Source organism: Sorex araneus, chromosome 2 (assembly GCF_027595985.1).
Source record: "Sorex araneus isolate mSorAra2 chromosome 2, mSorAra2.pri, whole genome shotgun sequence".
NCBI lineage: Eukaryota > Metazoa > Chordata > Mammalia > Eulipotyphla > Soricidae > Sorex > Sorex araneus.
In genome coordinates this window covers 355,252,334-355,269,926 of record NC_073303.1, presented here as the reverse complement: position 1 = coordinate 355,269,926, position 17,593 = coordinate 355,252,334, and positions in this window count along the sequence as shown.

The following is a 17,593-nucleotide window of genomic DNA, read 5'->3' as shown; positions in this document are numbered from 1 at the left end:
CACTAGGAGGCAGTTTCTAGTTCGTTTTGAGTGTTTTTAGTATCTAAGCACCCGGAGGAGGCCTGCGTCCCAGGCGCCGGCTTTTCATTTTGGAAGGAGCGGAGATGGTTAATGGCAGTGGTTATCCTTCTAAAAAATCAATTAATTGGGGGAGCTCTGAAAGGAAGTGGGAGATTTTTCTAGAGCTGAAGGCCAGTGTGTGATTCCCTGAAGGACCCCGGCTTCTGCAAAAACCCTTCCTTGCAATCCTGCTAACCTCTCTCCCTGCTGCTTTGCTGCGGCCTCCCTCCTCTGCCCCACCAGCCTCTCTAAGAGGATAGAGGGGTGGGGGAGGCTGGGAGGAGCAAGAGGGAGAAAGTCACGAATCCTTTCCTGGGTGACCAAGACGTTGGCCCCCCATCTCTGAGTCTAGGGGTGCAGAACCAGACTGCTTCTCATCTCTAGCCCCGACACTGGGCGACCCTCCTCCCCACCGTGAGCCCCCAGGAATGAGCGCGCCAACAGCACGCATTCTGGGCTGGCCCCCAGGGTCACCGCCCGGGTGCCCAGTGGCCCCCCAGGTAAGCGGGCTGCGGCAGTGCTCATTGCTCAGTGCTCAGAGCAGACCCAAGCCCCGGGCCCAGGAGGCAGCACACACCTTTGCTCCTCCTGCGGATGGACTCGATGTGGAACACGGTTCTGGGCTTGGGGCGTGCAGCTCCCGAACCCTCATCAACCTTCGGGCTGGCTGCGGCCTGCTGCTCCCCACCTGCGGGGGAAAACCAGCCGGGTGAGCGGACTGCCCCGTCTGTGCCCGCGAGAGCCGAGCCGGAAACCAGCGCAGAAGCTGCAGAGACAGAGCTGCCCGTGCGCACATCACGCCAGCCCCCGCGGCGCCAGGCTGCCCGGGACCCCCGGGGACCTGCCTCATTCACCCACGTCCAGCCAGCGTCCGGCAGGCTGGCTGCCCTCTGCCCCCGCGGCCTGCGCGGGCGTGCCGAGTCCACCTCCCTGACCACACACTCCTTCCGACGTCTACCTGCACCCCTGTCACGTCTGGGCAGAAGCATGTGTGCATTGGGTGTTATGTGTGTCTAAGTGTGTATATATATGCATGTGTGTATGTGGGTTTATGTGCATGCATGTGACTGTGTATTTATACACCTGCAAATGTCTTTTGAGTGTATGTGCATGTGTGTACATGCGTGTGTATGCATGTGTGCGTCTGGGTGTTGTGTGTGTTTAATGATGTCGGCACATGAGAATTTAGAGGAGTTAAGGTGTGTGCTTGCATGTGCCAACCCTGGTTCCACCCAGCACCCAGTGGTGCCCTGGTCTCCGTGGTGTGCTCATGGACGCCCCCAAGAACTGGTAGTCTGGGTGGTAATTCCTAACCCACAGCAGCACTGCACCCTTGGGTCTGCACGTTGGACTGCCAGTACTGTTGGCTGAGTATCACTGGGATGGTCCCCTCGGTCTCCTGGCACCACGTGGGAAGACCCCCAGGTAAAGCAAATAGTAATAAAATACCTGAACCTTAATAGTCCGGGCTCATTAAATACATTTACTGTTTCCTCTGTTTTGGTGCGTGTGGCCCAGGGATTAAAGCCGGGGCCTTACACATTAAGTGCTCTGACAATGACTGCATCCCAGGACAAGTGCTCTGCCAGTCACTGCACCCCAGGACCAAAGGAGCTGGCTTTGGTTTGGAGCCGCCTTAGGCAGTGCTCAGGGCTCACTCTCATGGCTCTGGGCTCAGGGTGGGACTCAGAGGCAAAAGTGTGTTCTTGGTTCTCGGTCACTCCTGTGGGGCTCAGGGATGGAACCTGGCTCAGATGCATGCAAGGCAAGCACCTACCTGCTGTGCTGTCGCCCCGATCCCAGGAAGAGACTTTTGTTTCTGCCCTGAGCCCTAACCTTGAAGCTGGAGAGACCCCTTCAGAGAACTCTAGAGCGTCAGCCTGACCTGGGGCACCTCGGGGGACAGGGCTGGGGAAGGCAGGACCTGAGGGGCAGCCCTCCTCCCTGGACAGAGCTGGCCGTGCTCCCCAGGCCCAGCTGCAGGCTCCAGGTCTGCTCCTCGCCAGCTGGTAGCCACCCTGCATGGCACAGCACGGTAGTTTGATCTTCACTTCAGCCCACCTGGCGGGGCCAGAGAAGGCGACTCAGCTGACTCATGCAGCCCATCGGTCACGGCAATACACAGGGCTCACAGGTGCCCTGGCTAGCAGAGGTGGCTAGCTCTCAGGTGGCTGCAGGACCCTTAGCCTTCCTGCCCTGCCCCTGCCTTTCACCCAGCCACCAGCTCACGGGATTCGGAGTGGGCAGAGCCCAGCCCTCTAGGTCACCGAAAACAGGGGCACGCGTCTCGCTCAGTCTTGCTTTTCTGCCCCCCTGAAAGGTCTGCCCTGGGGGAGGCAGGTGGCTGCAAATGTGGTCTGGCGGGCTCGGTGCTGGGTCTTATGTGTGTGGTGCTGGCCCACGGGGCTGTGGACCCCGAGGAGGGGGGCATCTCCTGAGGCTGGTTAAGTGCTGGGAGTGAAGGTAGGGGAAGAGATGGCCAGGAGACTGGAGATAACGTCGTCAATTGGCCAGGCTGTAAAAATTCCCCAAACCGAGGTGGCAGCCAATGACCTCTACCTTGTCAGGGCTCCCCTGTGGGTAAAGGTCATTTCAAGAACGTCATGGCATGGGAGCACCAGATGGCTCAGTGGTCAGGAGCCTATGCCTCTCAAGCATGATGACCTGAGTTCCATCCTTGGTGCCACAGAGCCAACCCTCCCCCCCCCACACATACACACCCCTGCACTGCCCACTGAACTGCTCCACCCAATTGGTTGAGTGCTGCTGAGCCTCCTAACGTTGCTGGGAACCTTCCATGTAAAGAGGATCATCAACACTCTGCCCAAATGTTCTAGAAATCAAGGCCCATTGGTTCCATGGCGGGGGGTGGGGGGGGGGGAGAAAGGATCCTATTGTTGGAACGCTGGAAATCACTTAGTTTGCAAGTCATGGGATTACAGTGACTGTTTCCTCCTGCAGGCCTGGCCCCCCCTCCCAGAGGAACACACAGACCTTATAGGCCGAGCCTGTAGAGAGGACGGCAGATGTTTGGGAGGGAAACTGCCACTTCCTTCTCAGAGATGAGATAATGCTTGCGGAAATGTTCTGGAAAATAACTGTGGTGCTCGCATCTGAGCACCTCCTCCGAGACCACATCCTGGCCCGTGTCTCTCTGCTCAAATCTCCTTATCTGGGCCACACCCGGCCTCCCCTGCACCTACCTTGATCTAATTGGGTGTCAGTTAAGTATTGGATCTGTCACCTCCACAGACACTGAGGTCTGTTGACAGTCCAGGTAGAGATGTTCATCTTGGCACCTCTAGCCAGGAGGACTGGTCAGTGGTTGAAAGCTTGTTAAAAGTGTGTGTGGGCAGAGGCAGGATAGAGAAGGGACCAATTTGGCCATTTCCAAGAATAATTGGAAATGATCCCTTTGGACAAGAAATGAGTGTTGAAAGTAGGTAAAGGGATATACATGATAACCTTTCAGTGTCTGTATTGCAAACCATAGTGCCCAAAAGGAGAGAGAGAGAGAGAGAGAGAGAGAGAGAGAGAGAGAGAGAGAGAGAGAGAGAGAGAGAGAGAGAGAGAGAGAGAGAGAGAGAGTGGGGGGAAGGGGAAAGAGAGAGAGATAGACAGACAAACAGAGACACAGAGACAGAGTCAGAGACAGAGACAGAGAGAGTCAGAGATAGAGTAAGAGACAGAGAGAGAGAAGAAAAGGGCCTGCCTCTATATAAGGGGCTGGAGGGTGAGGGTGGGAGGGAAGGAAACTAGCTACATTGGTGGTGGGAAATGTACATTGGTGAAGGGACAGGTGTTAGAATACTGTATGACTAAGACCCAATCATGAACAACTTTGTAACTGTATATCTCATTGTGATTCAATAAAAAATAAATTAATTTAAAAAATAGCTGTGCAGCTGCTATACTGTTGGCACCCAGAACTCTTTGTTGAGTAAATGAATACATTTTTGAATGGTAGAGTGAACATTATTGGGAATTTCATGGTATGAATTATTTAAAAATAATATATCTCATTGTAAGCATTAAGAACTTGATAAATATTGAAATAAAGGCAAGTGTTTCATAGCCTGGCAAAGATAACAGCCTAATTGCGTGGAGTCCTGAGAGGCGCAGGGTGAAAGAGCCAAGTGTGGCCAGTGTGACAAGGCTAAAGGAAGGAAGTTTATAGGTGTTGGTCAGCCCCCCGAGGCCAGCTAACTGGGATCCCAGAAATGCAAAAAAGTGAGTGGCAGGGAAAAAACATTGATGGGAGAGAAGAGGGAATCATTGGCTATGGAGTTTGGAGGACGGGACTTGTCTTGGTGGCTGCTATCTTACACGACTTGTTCTATATGTCCCTCAAACTCCAGAGGCGCTAGGAGGTGAGGCTGGGCATTCTAGAGCCCAAGGCCCACTTTATCCACAATCACTCACTTTTTACAATTATTTCCAGAGCTCCTCCCAGCCCCAATATTACAACACAAATAGAAAATTGGAAGTGTGGCGGGGTTCAGTCAGCACCAGGTGGTGTTTATAGCAGAGGTCTCTGGTCACATCAGCCCAACCTGGAGAGCGCTCAGTGTGTGTGTGTGTGTGTGTGTGTGTGTGTGTGTGTGTGTGTGTGTGTGTGTTTCCTTATGGCAAAGTCTCTTCTGGGTGGTTTATATGGGTTGGAAGTTCTTTGTTTGAGAACCTTAATGCTGAGAAACTCCCGGCATGCTCCGTGGGGTAGACCTACTGCTCTCACCTTCTCTGCGAGCCTTTTCCAGCATCCTGAGGCTGGTAGCTTCCCACTGGGGGACTTTTGGAAACATTTCCAGGAGCAGTCCCTGACCTCAAGGGTGGCCACCATTCTTTGTTTTAACAGACCATCCTCCTGGCACGAAAGCCCTGCCATTGATTCAAGGTACTGAAGGAATTTTATGAGCCAGACTGATTTGTTGAGAATCCCCCCTCACCCTCCCTCCTGCTCCCCTGAGAATCATACCACAGAGTACTCAGGCATCGACTGCTCTCTAACACACAGAACATGCCAACCACCGAAACATCAGGGGCAGAAAAGGCTTTGTAGAGGAGCCCACCTGTCAAATACAATCTTCAAGCTTTATTGTCATCTTGTTGAGGGGAATAAAACAAACCCAAACCATCTCAGACACCTTTTAGAAGGGGAGAAATGATCGAGTCTTACTGAAAATCAAGCTTTACTCTAACAGGCTCATTTTCAGACAATTTTTCCAAGTTGTCTTGCTCAGGCTGGGAGCAGGTTTCTCTGTCTCCTGGAGGTGAATTGATGCCCTCTGGAGATCTCTAGCAATCTCCAACACACAGGGCACCTGGAACCTCCCATCAATATCCATTTGTCATCCCTCCTCCAGCTCCTGGAGTCTCTTTTTCTTCCCAACATACTCTTTGTGGACACACCCACACATCACAAGGCAATTTGCTAGTTACTATGCCAGAATGACATTTTTTTATGTGACACATCATAAATTCGAGTTTTTATTTTCCTGCATCCAATTCTCTATGATTACATTTTGGCCCACATTTATTGGTATATGTTTTCTCACAAGGAAGCTAAGATTTGAACTATGACTTGTAATTTCCGGAACTTGTGTGTGTATGTGTGTGTGTGTGTGTGTGAGAGAGAGACAGAGAGAGAGAGAAAGAGAGAGAAAGAGAGAGAAAAGGAGAGAGGGATGTTATAAGAGGAATTGGTATTTCTTTCAGAGAAGTTGTGCTTAGCTGCCATTTCCGAACACTGTTCTATAATCACCTGCAGCATTAAATACTAGAATTGGAAGTGGCTTTCGGAGATTACTAAGGTCTTTTATCTCGTTTTATAGGTGGGGAGGTAAAAGATAGAGGAAGGAAGAGACTTTTTGGCAGACGCACAGCCAGGGACCCAGCTATGATCCTATAGGACGTAAATCCTATAGCTCTGTTTTATGTCTGGTCTTTCAGTCTGAGTCATTTCCCTAAATCTTATTTTCTATTTGGGATTTATTTTTGGTCTGCCAATTTACTCTTTTAAAAATAACGACCTGGGGTTAGGTACTCTAGGATGCATTTTTACGAAAACATGGCTCCTTTTCCTTCAGGAAATTAAAGTCTTCCCAATATATCTAGACTGAGTAGAGAGAGAGACAGAATAAAGATGAAGCTAGTTCCCTGAGACTACTCGGAAGCTCTAATTTTCCTAATTTACACACACACGCACACACACACATACACACAAGGCTGCATGAGTCACTGTAACCCTGAGATAAGATAGACCTCATCCTCCTAATCACAACTTAAACTCTTTGAAGAAAGAGATTACAGGGAATCTAAAGCCTAGAGCAGCTCATGTGTTTCTACGGTCACACCTCAATGATTCTCTCCTTCCCCATTTTCACTCATGCCGCATACTCATAACCGCATGTCTATTTGATCAATTTCTCTGCTTTTGATCTCTCTTTCTTCTGTACATTCTGTCATTCAACTCCTAAGCCCCATCACTCTCTCTCCTGCTCGACAATCTGACTTCTTCTGTCTGATTTTCTAGATGCTCCACAACACAGCTAATATGATCATCCTTTCCCTTCCAAGGCACACGTTGCTTTCCTTGATACTCTGGCATAATCACAGGCTCTCTGTACTTCCTTTCTCTTCCTGCCTAACTTACATCTACCCCTCAAGCTCTTGTTTGTGGTCTGCTTCCTCCACAAAGCCACCCTTGCCTTGTCTGATTCCATTTATTGAGTTACCATTGTACTTGCAGACGGTTCTATAGATTAGAGGTTTCAAAGCTCTGTACACAGTGGAGTTTTATATTGATAATTATAATGCCACTGAGAAGTTCTCAAAACATGCTTCTCAATCCAATAAAACCAGTTGGATCAATCAATCCTTGGTAACTAAGTGACCCGTTTGTCTAGACATTGACAGAGGACACTGAAGCCCAGAGAAAAGTGGCTCACCTGAGACCACTCCTATAGTCACTTATGAAGCTGGGATTTGGCTTCTTGGATTTGATTCTTTGCTCCTGGAGTAGTGGTGTTTTGCAGGTGATGGCTGATATCAAACACCCAAATGATATCAAAAGAATTGTGACCTTTCAATTGAAAAAATGATGCATTATTTCATATCTCCAAAAGCGTAACAAATTTCCAACAGCAATGAAAAATTCAACCCAGACAATACCCAACAACCAGTGTATGTGACACCAACTAGAAGGTCAAAAATAGTTCTGAGCTACCACCTTTCTCTCTTGTGGCCACATTTCCATCCTTCCTTTCTCCACACCTTCTTCCCTACAACCCCCTCACATTATCCATGGCAAACATCTAATTCATCACAGCACTCATTTCCGGTAAGTTTCAATACATCCTCAGCATCTTTCTTAAAACAGTGTTCCAGAAAATCATTATCACTTGAGAGCAAACTTAATTTCCCCACTAATCTTAAAAGGGGGGTGTGTTGATGCTGCCTATGTTTGAGAGAAGGGGCATATCAAGGCCAGGGTGTTGACAGCACATAGAGGGCTGGCCTCAGACATGTCCAGGCCTCAAAGTGTCCCTCATTTGTGAGCTCACCACGGTTCAGATATTTGGGTGCCAGTTTTGGAGGAATTCATCTTGCTTACACAACAGTCCATGATCAGATAAACTCAAGATCAGAAACTTCCCAATATCTATACAGAATGGACCGCAGTAACATAAGATGGAAATTTAAAGAGTGGCTCAGAGGAGAAATGCTGCTGAGATGTTTGTGGATACTGATATGGTCCAGCTCAATTGGCATGTCCATGGAAGGGAAGGAACAGGTGCCAAGATGTGTGAGCTGGACTGTCTCACCTGGATGCAACAGGTAATGAATGCTGAGGAAAAGGTATCCAACTCCACCTCATGAGCATCTTCCAACACTGGCATCAGCTAAATTCAATGCTGTGATGCCCTGGGTACCACACTGAAGACAGAATGTGGGTTCCAGAGTCAGGAAAGATTGACAAATGACATGAAGTCTTATTCAGAGAGTCTGGTGGGTAATATGAGGCTTTGAGTGCTAGGGATTCATGTGGTGCCATCCCCACCAGAGATGAGTTGGAGTTGTTTCGAGATGTGAATTGGGGCACCTGGACTTCTGTACAGGCTCTTTGACCACCTGGACAGGTCTCTGCCTCGTGGTTTTTTTCAGTTTTTTCATCAGTAAGTTAGGAGCGAGCCATCAGCATTGAAGCTTGAAGCTTCTAGTATCTCAATTCTTTCCTTTTATTTCCTTGTTGGTTCACAGGGGCTACTCCTGGCTCTGCACTCAGAAATTACCCTTGGCAGTGCTCAGGGGACCATATGGGATGCTGGGAATCGAACCTGGGTCGCCCGCGTGCAAGGCAAATGATTTGCCTACCTGCTGTGCTATTGCTCCAGCCCCTCAATTCTTTCTGGAGTGCCCGATAAGGCTCCTGGTCTCAGAACGGGCTTCCCAGACCCCTTAGCTCTACAGAAGAAAAGAACAGGAAAAGATTCCCCCCGATTCCCCTGTGAAAGACAGGTGAACTTACTGGCTAAGGGATCAGTTTGGCTCAGTTCTGTCTCTGGGGATCTCTTACCTGGCTCCTTTTGACTTCCTGCACAGGACTGGAGAAGCCTAAAGCATCAGCATTTGGGACGGAGCTTCTTGGTGATTGGGCTTCATCTCTGGTCCTTGGGCCCGGGTGCTGGACTTCTTCTAAACCCCAACCTTTTCACTACCTGGAATCCACAGGCCCAGCTTCCTGCTGTCTTCCCTGAGTCCACGCTATATCCCCAAATCTCTGTTTGGGTCACAGCGTCCAGGTGAGGGAAGGTACCCCAGAGGAGGTGCTGTGGCCACACTATCGCTTGCTCACTGGCTCTGGCGTTCCTGATGGGAGATTACTCCCTAACCCTCCAGGGAAGGCTTGCTGCCATGGTTTCCCCAGCGGGTTTGATCAGGCAGGGTTCATTTAAAGGGGCAGAACCTGGATGCTCTGGTAGTAGCTTTTTTGTCCTCTCTCAGTCATTACTTCCCAGTTACTCATTAGACTGCTTGGTCCCCCATTTGTCTTTAAAGCAGTCATGGAAGTGTTGCCTCCTCAGGGGCCAATCAGCCTCCCAATCTCAGTCAACTCCCCTAATTCCCCATAGTGGCCAGGCACAAGAGATTGAAGAACAGTATTATCATGAGACTCTCCGTGGAAATTTCTGCAAAGTCCAAGACTAGATGCTCTCTTTCTGGTTCTCTGGAAATTTTCACACCTTCCCTTCTTCTGACTTCCACTGACCAGGGTTCTGGGGGCTCACCATGGACCCACTGGTGGGATAAGAAGGGCCTGATCTAACCCGTGTCTGTGGGAAGGATGGGGAGGTCTATATATTAGGAGAGCTGGCCCTCCCCAGTCTCCAGAGGCCATGAGGCTGGGTGGACTAGCGTTTGGGGGAAGGGACCCAATCCAAACATTTTGTTTGGCTTTGAAAGTATGATGGGTCAAGAATCCATCCTCCCTCCTTGCCTTTCTGTACTTGTGTACCCTGGTCCCCCCTTCACACACACATACACACAGTGACGAGGGTATGAGGTGGCCTCCTCAGGTTCAGAAACAAACCTGCACCCTGAAGAAATTAGCTACACTTGAGTAGACAAACGCCCCACTGACGTCAAAGGCTCGTTCCCCATCGTGGCAGGTGTTTTGGAACTGCCAACGAGGGGTCCTGATCACGGAGGACATTTGTGAAGAAGAAAAGCAAACAAGCAGCCCAGTGGGTCCCACATTCCAGGGAGCAGTCAGTTTCCTGTCAGGGGACCTTCCCCCAGTGTTGGCCACGCAAGGCCTGTGGCGATACTGGCTTTCCCTTGCCCCTTGCACATCCTTGATCATCCCTTTTACTCTTGCACTGGCATCTCCTGCGGGTTCCTGAGGGAGTCCCCCGCCCAGCTTCCTAAGCATCCCTCTGTGCTTGACGGAGTAGGGAGGTCCACTAACAAACAGCGGGAACTCATTCAAAGACAGAACCTGATTACAATCTAGAGCCTTCCAGAAAGTGCACATACCTTTCATAAGCCCACTGGATCTATGGCGCTTTGAAGTATAATCATGTCTATAGATAAAGGGTCGGGGGGCTCCAGGTCCATCCCAGAAAGCAATAATCAAGATGGGCTCTTGTCCTGATGGGCACACTGAGGACAGTAGCATGGACAGCGGGGGGTCCCTGAGAGACCTGTCCAGTCCAGCAGATCATTTCTTTCAAGGCCTGGTCAATCACAATTTACTTCAGTATTAAGTTTTCTTGCCTAAGCTCAGGACCCTCTTTCACGTCATCTCCAACCTTGTGGAGGGAGAAGGCCTTCAAGGATGGTCAGGAACAAAACTTGGAAAGATGTCTCCAGGAAGGCAAAGGTTGTTTTGTGGAATAAGTAGTAGGTGATCTAATTCCCCAAAGAGAGACTTTATTTATTCTATTTCAGGAATCCTTTCAGCTGTGGGACGAGATAAGGGTTCCTTAATAGTAAAAAGATTTTTTTCTGGCAATTGCCTTTCCCCTTCATCGAAGGAGTCTTGGAATATTTCTACTAGGGACAGAAAGCTTCCCTATGGAGTCCTCTCTTTCCTTGGACAAGAGGCGGGAAAAGTCAGGGAAGTGGGGGAAAAAGTACACAAAAAAGAATGCATTGAAAGTTGCCAAGTGACACCTGTTTATTGAGTAAAAGTCATATCCACATCGAAACCTCTGGCCCCTGCCTGGGTTCAGGCGATAGTTGCTTCCAGACCCTCACACATGTAAAGGGCCAAGGAGACAAAGCAACAATGCTCAGGTAAGAAGCACAAATTAACTGGGATGGAAGTACATTAGTTTAGTGTGACCACACATACTAGCCAGAAAAATCCAGTTTCTCAGTGGGTTGGTCTTCAAGGGAGGGGACACCTGAGAATGGGGGTGAGGGAGGAAAGAAGGTCAAGGGGGAGATATAATTGAGTGATGTTGCATCACCCAACTTGGTTGCACCCACACAAGCAAGTTATGGCAAGTGTTTTGATAAGCAGAACAAATGGCTAACTGGTAGAACTTTAAGAAAAGTCACAAAGGCAATGAGAGTATACTTTTGATCTGTCTGATCTCCAGGGTCTTACTTTTGTTTTTCTTTTTCGTTTTTGGGCCATACCCTAGAGTACTCAGGGATTACTTCTAGCTCTGTACTCTCTCTCTCTCTGTCTGTCTCTCCCTCCCTCTCTCTCTCTCTCTCTCTCTCTCTCCCTCTCTCTCTCTTATCATGGTCTTACTTTTTGCTATCTCAGTGATATGTTATTTTTCTGTGGGGACTCAAGAACACAAAACCACAGAAACTTGGGTTAGGAAGAGAGTGACAGCAACAGCCATCTATATTCAAATAAGCATCTCCAATAGGTCTCCAACCTCTGCCAGGGTACAGAACTCAGGAGCTCACAGGACAACCACTTCTCAGGCAACTTCCACTGTAAAAATACTCCTCTCTTCACTAACGTAAAGTCAGCCTGCTTAGCACTCCAGCCTGGTGGTCATTGTTCTGTGCTCTGAAGTGTTGCAGAGAAAGTTGACTTCCTCCACAGTGTCACCCCAACTGCAGTCAGTAATGACTCCAGCTGTGTCTTCTCTGAGCTAAATACAATAGCTTTGCAATCACTTATGAAGAGACAAAGGATTCCAGACCTCACTTACTCAGCCTGGTCTTATCTCAGCGTGCCCTCTCTTATCGAACATACTTTAAAAAATGAATGCTAACCATTATTTTCTCTGTGTTCCCACCCCCCACCTTAAAAAAATACAACCTGTTCTCATAATTACTCCTTCAGCCTAAGACGCAAGTGGTTGGTCAAGCTTACTATGTTAACTTCCCGGGACTATTTATATTTTCATAGGTTCAAAGCTTTAAGCTGAAGGGATACCTGGGAACAGTGACAGAAAAGACAAGAGAAGAACAGAAATTTTCCTGGAACCCTTAAAATAATGCCTTATATTTTTCCTGAACAAAAGGCAAACTCAACCAGATAATTCAATCATAATAAATTAAATCTATGTAACTCTGACAGTCGGTGGTACCTGCCTCATCTTTACGTCAGACAAGACTATACTTAGTGAGAAAATTCCTATGAAATAAATTCCTTGAAGGCAGAAACTGGTCTGATTCTTCCCTGATTTGTTGTCAAGCATGGATCTTCATAAAATATTAATAGTTCCTCCAACAATGTCTTTTGGATGAATGAGTGAATGGTGTAAACCCATGAGACCGAGTTTCTAGGGGCTCACTTCAGGGAAGTTGGTAAATGGCCCAACTGTTGTGCAACCAATTAGTTAAGGGGACAATTAATTAAGGAGGGGAAAGGGAAAAGTCTGGGACCACAAATGACCAAAAACTGTACCTAATTTTTGGAGGCAGAGAAGAGAGACAAAAACAAAAGAATTATATAAACAAAATGGAAATCAAATCATGGGAATTGAATTTTGGTTCCCATTTCCAATGGTTTTCTGAAATTGAAACGCATGAGTGAAAATTCAACTTATTTGTTGACTGAATGAAAGGAAGTTTACTGTTAGAATATGAATCAATGGTCTGAGAGATAAAATGGAAGAAATATCTCAATCCAGAGGAAAAAACACACATGGTAGTAGTTGGGATGGCAACAAGCAATTGGAACAGAGATAAAGAAGGCCTAGCATATGGAGAATAGGTGTTCTAGAGAGAGCAAAAGAAGAGATGGAGAAAGATAAACTGCTAAACAAATATTAGCAGAAAGATTGCCGATCTAGAGAAAGACGAGTTTGCAAGTGGAAAGATAGTATTAGTAAGTAAAGACACATTTAGGATTAACTTTATAATATTTCTGATGTCCAAATATAAGGAGAAAAGGGTAAGATATTCTGGAAAAAAGAAGAGGTTATTTACAAGGGGAAAAAGAAAAAGTTTGACTTTGTTTTTAATGTCTCTAAGCCCCCAGACAAAGGAACAACAGCCACCTGGTAATGGAGGGACAGGATGTCCACACCTAGTATGTCTTTTCTGGGCCCACCTACCCAAACAGGACTAAATGTCATTAAACATGCCAGGGGGAAATCTTTGTGGACTTGCAGATTTAGAGGACTGTAGTTACTCATTTCCTTTCACATATTACTTGAAGATAAAGCTCAATAAATAGTTCTAAATAATCTAAATTCTAAACAAATAGTGAATCAATCAAAAGCAAAAGTCAAAAACAAGCAGGAGAAGTTGAAAAATCGAGGAAAACCATGGAGAAAGGTAAGTTCCATGGAGAGAGTATTACGCTAAGTGAAATGAGTTAGCAGGAGAGGGACAGATAAAGAATGACTGCATTCATAGGTGAGATAAACAAAATGCAACTAGCATGAAAGTAATATCCAATGCCAGGAAAAACAGGGGCCAGGAGGACTGGTCAATGGTTATAAGCTGCCACAAAAGTGTCTGGGGGTTGAAGTGCAGTTAGGATAGAGAAGGGATCAGTATGACAATAATGGTTGGAAATGATCATTTTGGACAGGACTGAGTATTGAAAGTAGGCAAAGGGATATAAATGAAAACATTTCAGAATCTCTATTGCAAAACATAAGACCCAAAATAAAAGAGTGGAGTGGAGGGGAGGGAGAGACAGAGAGAGAAACAGAGAGAGACACAGAGAGACACACAGAGACACACACACACAGAGAGAGAGAGAGAGAGAGAGAGAGAGAGAGAGAGAGAGAGAGAGAGAGAGAGAGAGAGAGAGAGAGAAGAAAAGTGCCTGCCATAGAGGCACGTGTAAGGGTGGGTGTTGGAACATTATATGACTGTAACCCAATCACAAATAACTTTGTAACTGTATATCACTGTGATTCAATTAATTTTTTTTAAAAAGAAAGGTAAATTCCTATGGAATTCACCATTATGGGTATATATGGAATCTTCTTGGGGATGACGCTAGAATGTCAGGGAATATGTGAACAAGGGACTCAATAAGCTTCCTTGGGAAAAGAAGAGACCTATACGAGAAAAAGAGTGCAAAATCAAATGACAGTCTCGAGAAAATCTAGGGAGTAATATGTTACTCCCTAGAAAATACTCAGGGAGTAAAATGTTTTTCAAAGAGGGGCAGTGGAGAGGAAGGTAGTGAAATTACTCTAAGGCTTTAGTTTCCCATGAAGAGGAAGAGACACGGAATCAATATGTATTCTTGTCAGGGTAAACTCTTGGGGGTCGTTTTTTTTAAATGTTAGAGAACTATGCTTTCCACAATGATTGTCAAGAAGGAAGTGACTATCACCAGTGGAATGGAAATAATAGTAAACCTTCTAAATCAACAAAGGGAAGAAAGAAAACAACAGTGACATGGGCAAACTTGAAATTGAGAAAAATGTAAGAGCAAGAGCAGTTGCGAAAAATAAATAATAAAAAATGAAGTGAGGGAAGAAATTAAACCAGTATGTCAATTTTTATGTTAAATATGAATAAACAAAATTATCCTGCTAAATGACCTAAATACTAAAACAAGGTTAATATGAATTATTGTTATGTATTATTTTTAAGAAACACAATTAGAGGAAGATGATTGTTACCCTGGAAAACTCCAGGAGTAATCCCTGAGTGCAGAGTCAAGAGTAAGCCTTGAGGGGCCAGAGCGATAGCACAGCGGGTAGGGCATTTGCCTTGCACGCGGCCAACCCAGGTTCCATCCTCGGCATCCCACATGGTCCCCCAAGCACCGCCAGGAGTAATTCCTGAGTGCAAAGCCAGGAGTAACCCCTGAGCATCACTGGGTATGACCCAAAAAGAAAAAAATAAGAGTAAGCCTTGAGAATTGCTGGGTGTGGCCCCCAAACCAAAATCAAAAAGAACCAACAAAACCCAAAAAACACAAGTGAGGATTGAAAAATGCAGAGCCTATATTTTATAATAGTAAGAGGTCAAATTTACGAATTAAATGATAGGCATAGTCAGTAGGTACTAAATGATGTAATCATTCAGTATGTACCAAACAATTTTGCTCTCTAAATATATGAGAGCAAAGTTTTAGAAACGCCAAGAATTTAGGAATGTTTTAAACATTTAATAACCCCATTTCAGAATTATGGCCTCGTAGGCAAAATTAAAGCAGAGCTAAATAATAAAACTAAAAATATATCTAATATGAACTTCTTCCAAATAAAAATTTTGGATTTAATATCCAAAATCAATTACTTGGCTACAAAGAAAAGTACATAAAGTTTTGAAATATTTTATAAGCTATTTCCTCAGCTTGTAATCCAATAAAACTAGATGGTTAAATAACGTTAGAAGATACCAAATGCTGGACATTTAGAAACATCCTTAAATAATCCTTGGATCAAAGAGAAATAAAAACAAAAATTGTACATAATTTAAAAAATGATCAGAGTAGGATATTGTATCCCAAGATATCTAGCAAGCAGCTAATGCTGATCTGAGGAGAACATTGATAGCCTTCTATGTCTTTTTTTTTGTCAAAAGATGAATATTTTAAAGGAAGAAACTTTTTTCTTTTTACTTTATATCAATTTAAAACCATGAAGGCAAAAAATATAAATAAATCACTGGAGAACAATAAAAAATAAATCTGTGGGCGACAAACCAGTACCGGAGAGCGGGCATTTACATCCCCAAACTACTCGTTTATCTAAAAAGGCAATAAGACAGATGTGCCCCTCACAAAACTGATTAAGAAAAGAGGCCAGAACGACAGGAGGGTAGAAATGGGAAAGAAGATCAAACTACACTTCAGGAGAGACTGAGCCTGCCGCCGGAGGACGTTCTGAGCCAATGAAGGACAACAAAACCGAACAACTGTAGAAAATGGATGTCTCTTAGCAAGCCTTCAGGTTAGACCAGAGGCTGGGGAAAACTTCACGAGGTCATTGACTCCAGAAGGTGAGCTGGGAAAAGAGGCTAAGGTGGGGTCACGGGAAAGAAGGGCAGGAAGGAATACAGCAGGAGCACACTTTCTCCCGGGCAGTGCAGAAGAGGAGGGGCGGGCGAAGTGAGGTCCTGGGCAGAGAAGGATCTGGAGGAGGGTCGGGGGGGCAGGGGGAGTGAGAGCAGAGTGTGATGGGGAAGACGCACTGTTCCCCAGCCTCACACAGATTTTTTTTCTCTTGTCAAGCCTAATTTTGTTCAGCACTACATGGTGTTGTCTGACTGTCATCTGAACCACTTCTCGTGGTAGCTTGTGGTCCTAAAGAAGAGCATGAGGGTGGGGACCCTAGCCCTTCTCCCCGACGGAGGCTAACCCCACACCAGCTGATGTTGGTGGTGAGAATCTGCAAGCTTAGGGCTTCTCCTCATTCGAGGGGAAGGGGGTCAGTAAGATGGACTCACTCTGGGGAAGGCTGTCACTGTCACTGTCACTGTCATCCTGTTGCACATCGATTTGCTCAAGCAGGCACCAGTAACGTCTCCATTGTGGGACTTGTTGTTACTGTTTTTGGCATATCGAATACTCCACAGATAGCGAGCCAGGGAGATACTCTCAGTAGCTTGCCGGGCTCTCCGAGAGGCTCGGAGGAATCGAACCCAGGTCAGCCGTGTGCAAGGCAAACGCCCTACGCTGTGCTCTCGCAGCCTGGGCTCTCTGCATGTGGCTCACCCTCCCGTAAGGCTATTTGGGCTTCTGAAGCCCAAAACCGAAGCCCAACTGGGCATCTGCTCAGGGCCCTGGCAGGGGAGGCTGCACTGCAGACTTTTCACAAAAGGTGCAGAGTCTCACTTCTGCCCCTCCCCAATGGCTCCCCTGACAGAAGTGACACTTGCCTACGTCAGCCCGGCCTGGTGAGGTTTATTCTGCCCCCAGGAGGAGTTGAGGTGGTTGCACCCGAGAAGTCACATCATTCACCAGATATTTGGTTGCTTTTAAAAACACTTCTCTTCATTCACATCAGACTTCTCGTGGCCAGCTAATCCCATGATTATGTTCTTATAGGAGAGGAGTAGCGAATTCATTTTCCTTGCACTGTGTGCAACTCTGCCCCCCTGGAGCACAGTGTTCCAGAATTTCTATGGTTTTCCCGTATTAGCTGGGCACAAGTTTTCCCTTTTTCTCAATAACCTCATTCTTTATTTTTGCTTCAGTGGAGTTTGCCATACAGTTAACTTTTAATTCCTGTAGAGGTTAAAGTGAGAGTTTAGGAGAGTAAAAACAAACAAACAAACAAACAAACAAAAACATCCCCAAACAGTAGCCAAAATGGTACCTTCTCAACCCCGAATTGTGAAGAACTGGGAAGAGAAGGGAATAGAAGATAATCTGTGCAAATGAGCTGAAAGGGTTTTCATATCCTAACAGTTGTCCAGATCGTTCCATACGGGTGGCATTCTCTGGATGGAGAGTTTCAGAGGGAAGTCCCAGGCCACAGTGCAATTTCCCTGTACGGAGCAAACTGGGCTTCTAGCTCTGTCAGAGCTTCTTAGACCATGCTGGGGGTGGAGGGTGGGGAGGCGTGTCTTCCTCTATCGTGGATAATTGCATCACATCTGGAAGCTCTGTTGCATTTGTTGCATTTTAAGATGGGGGACA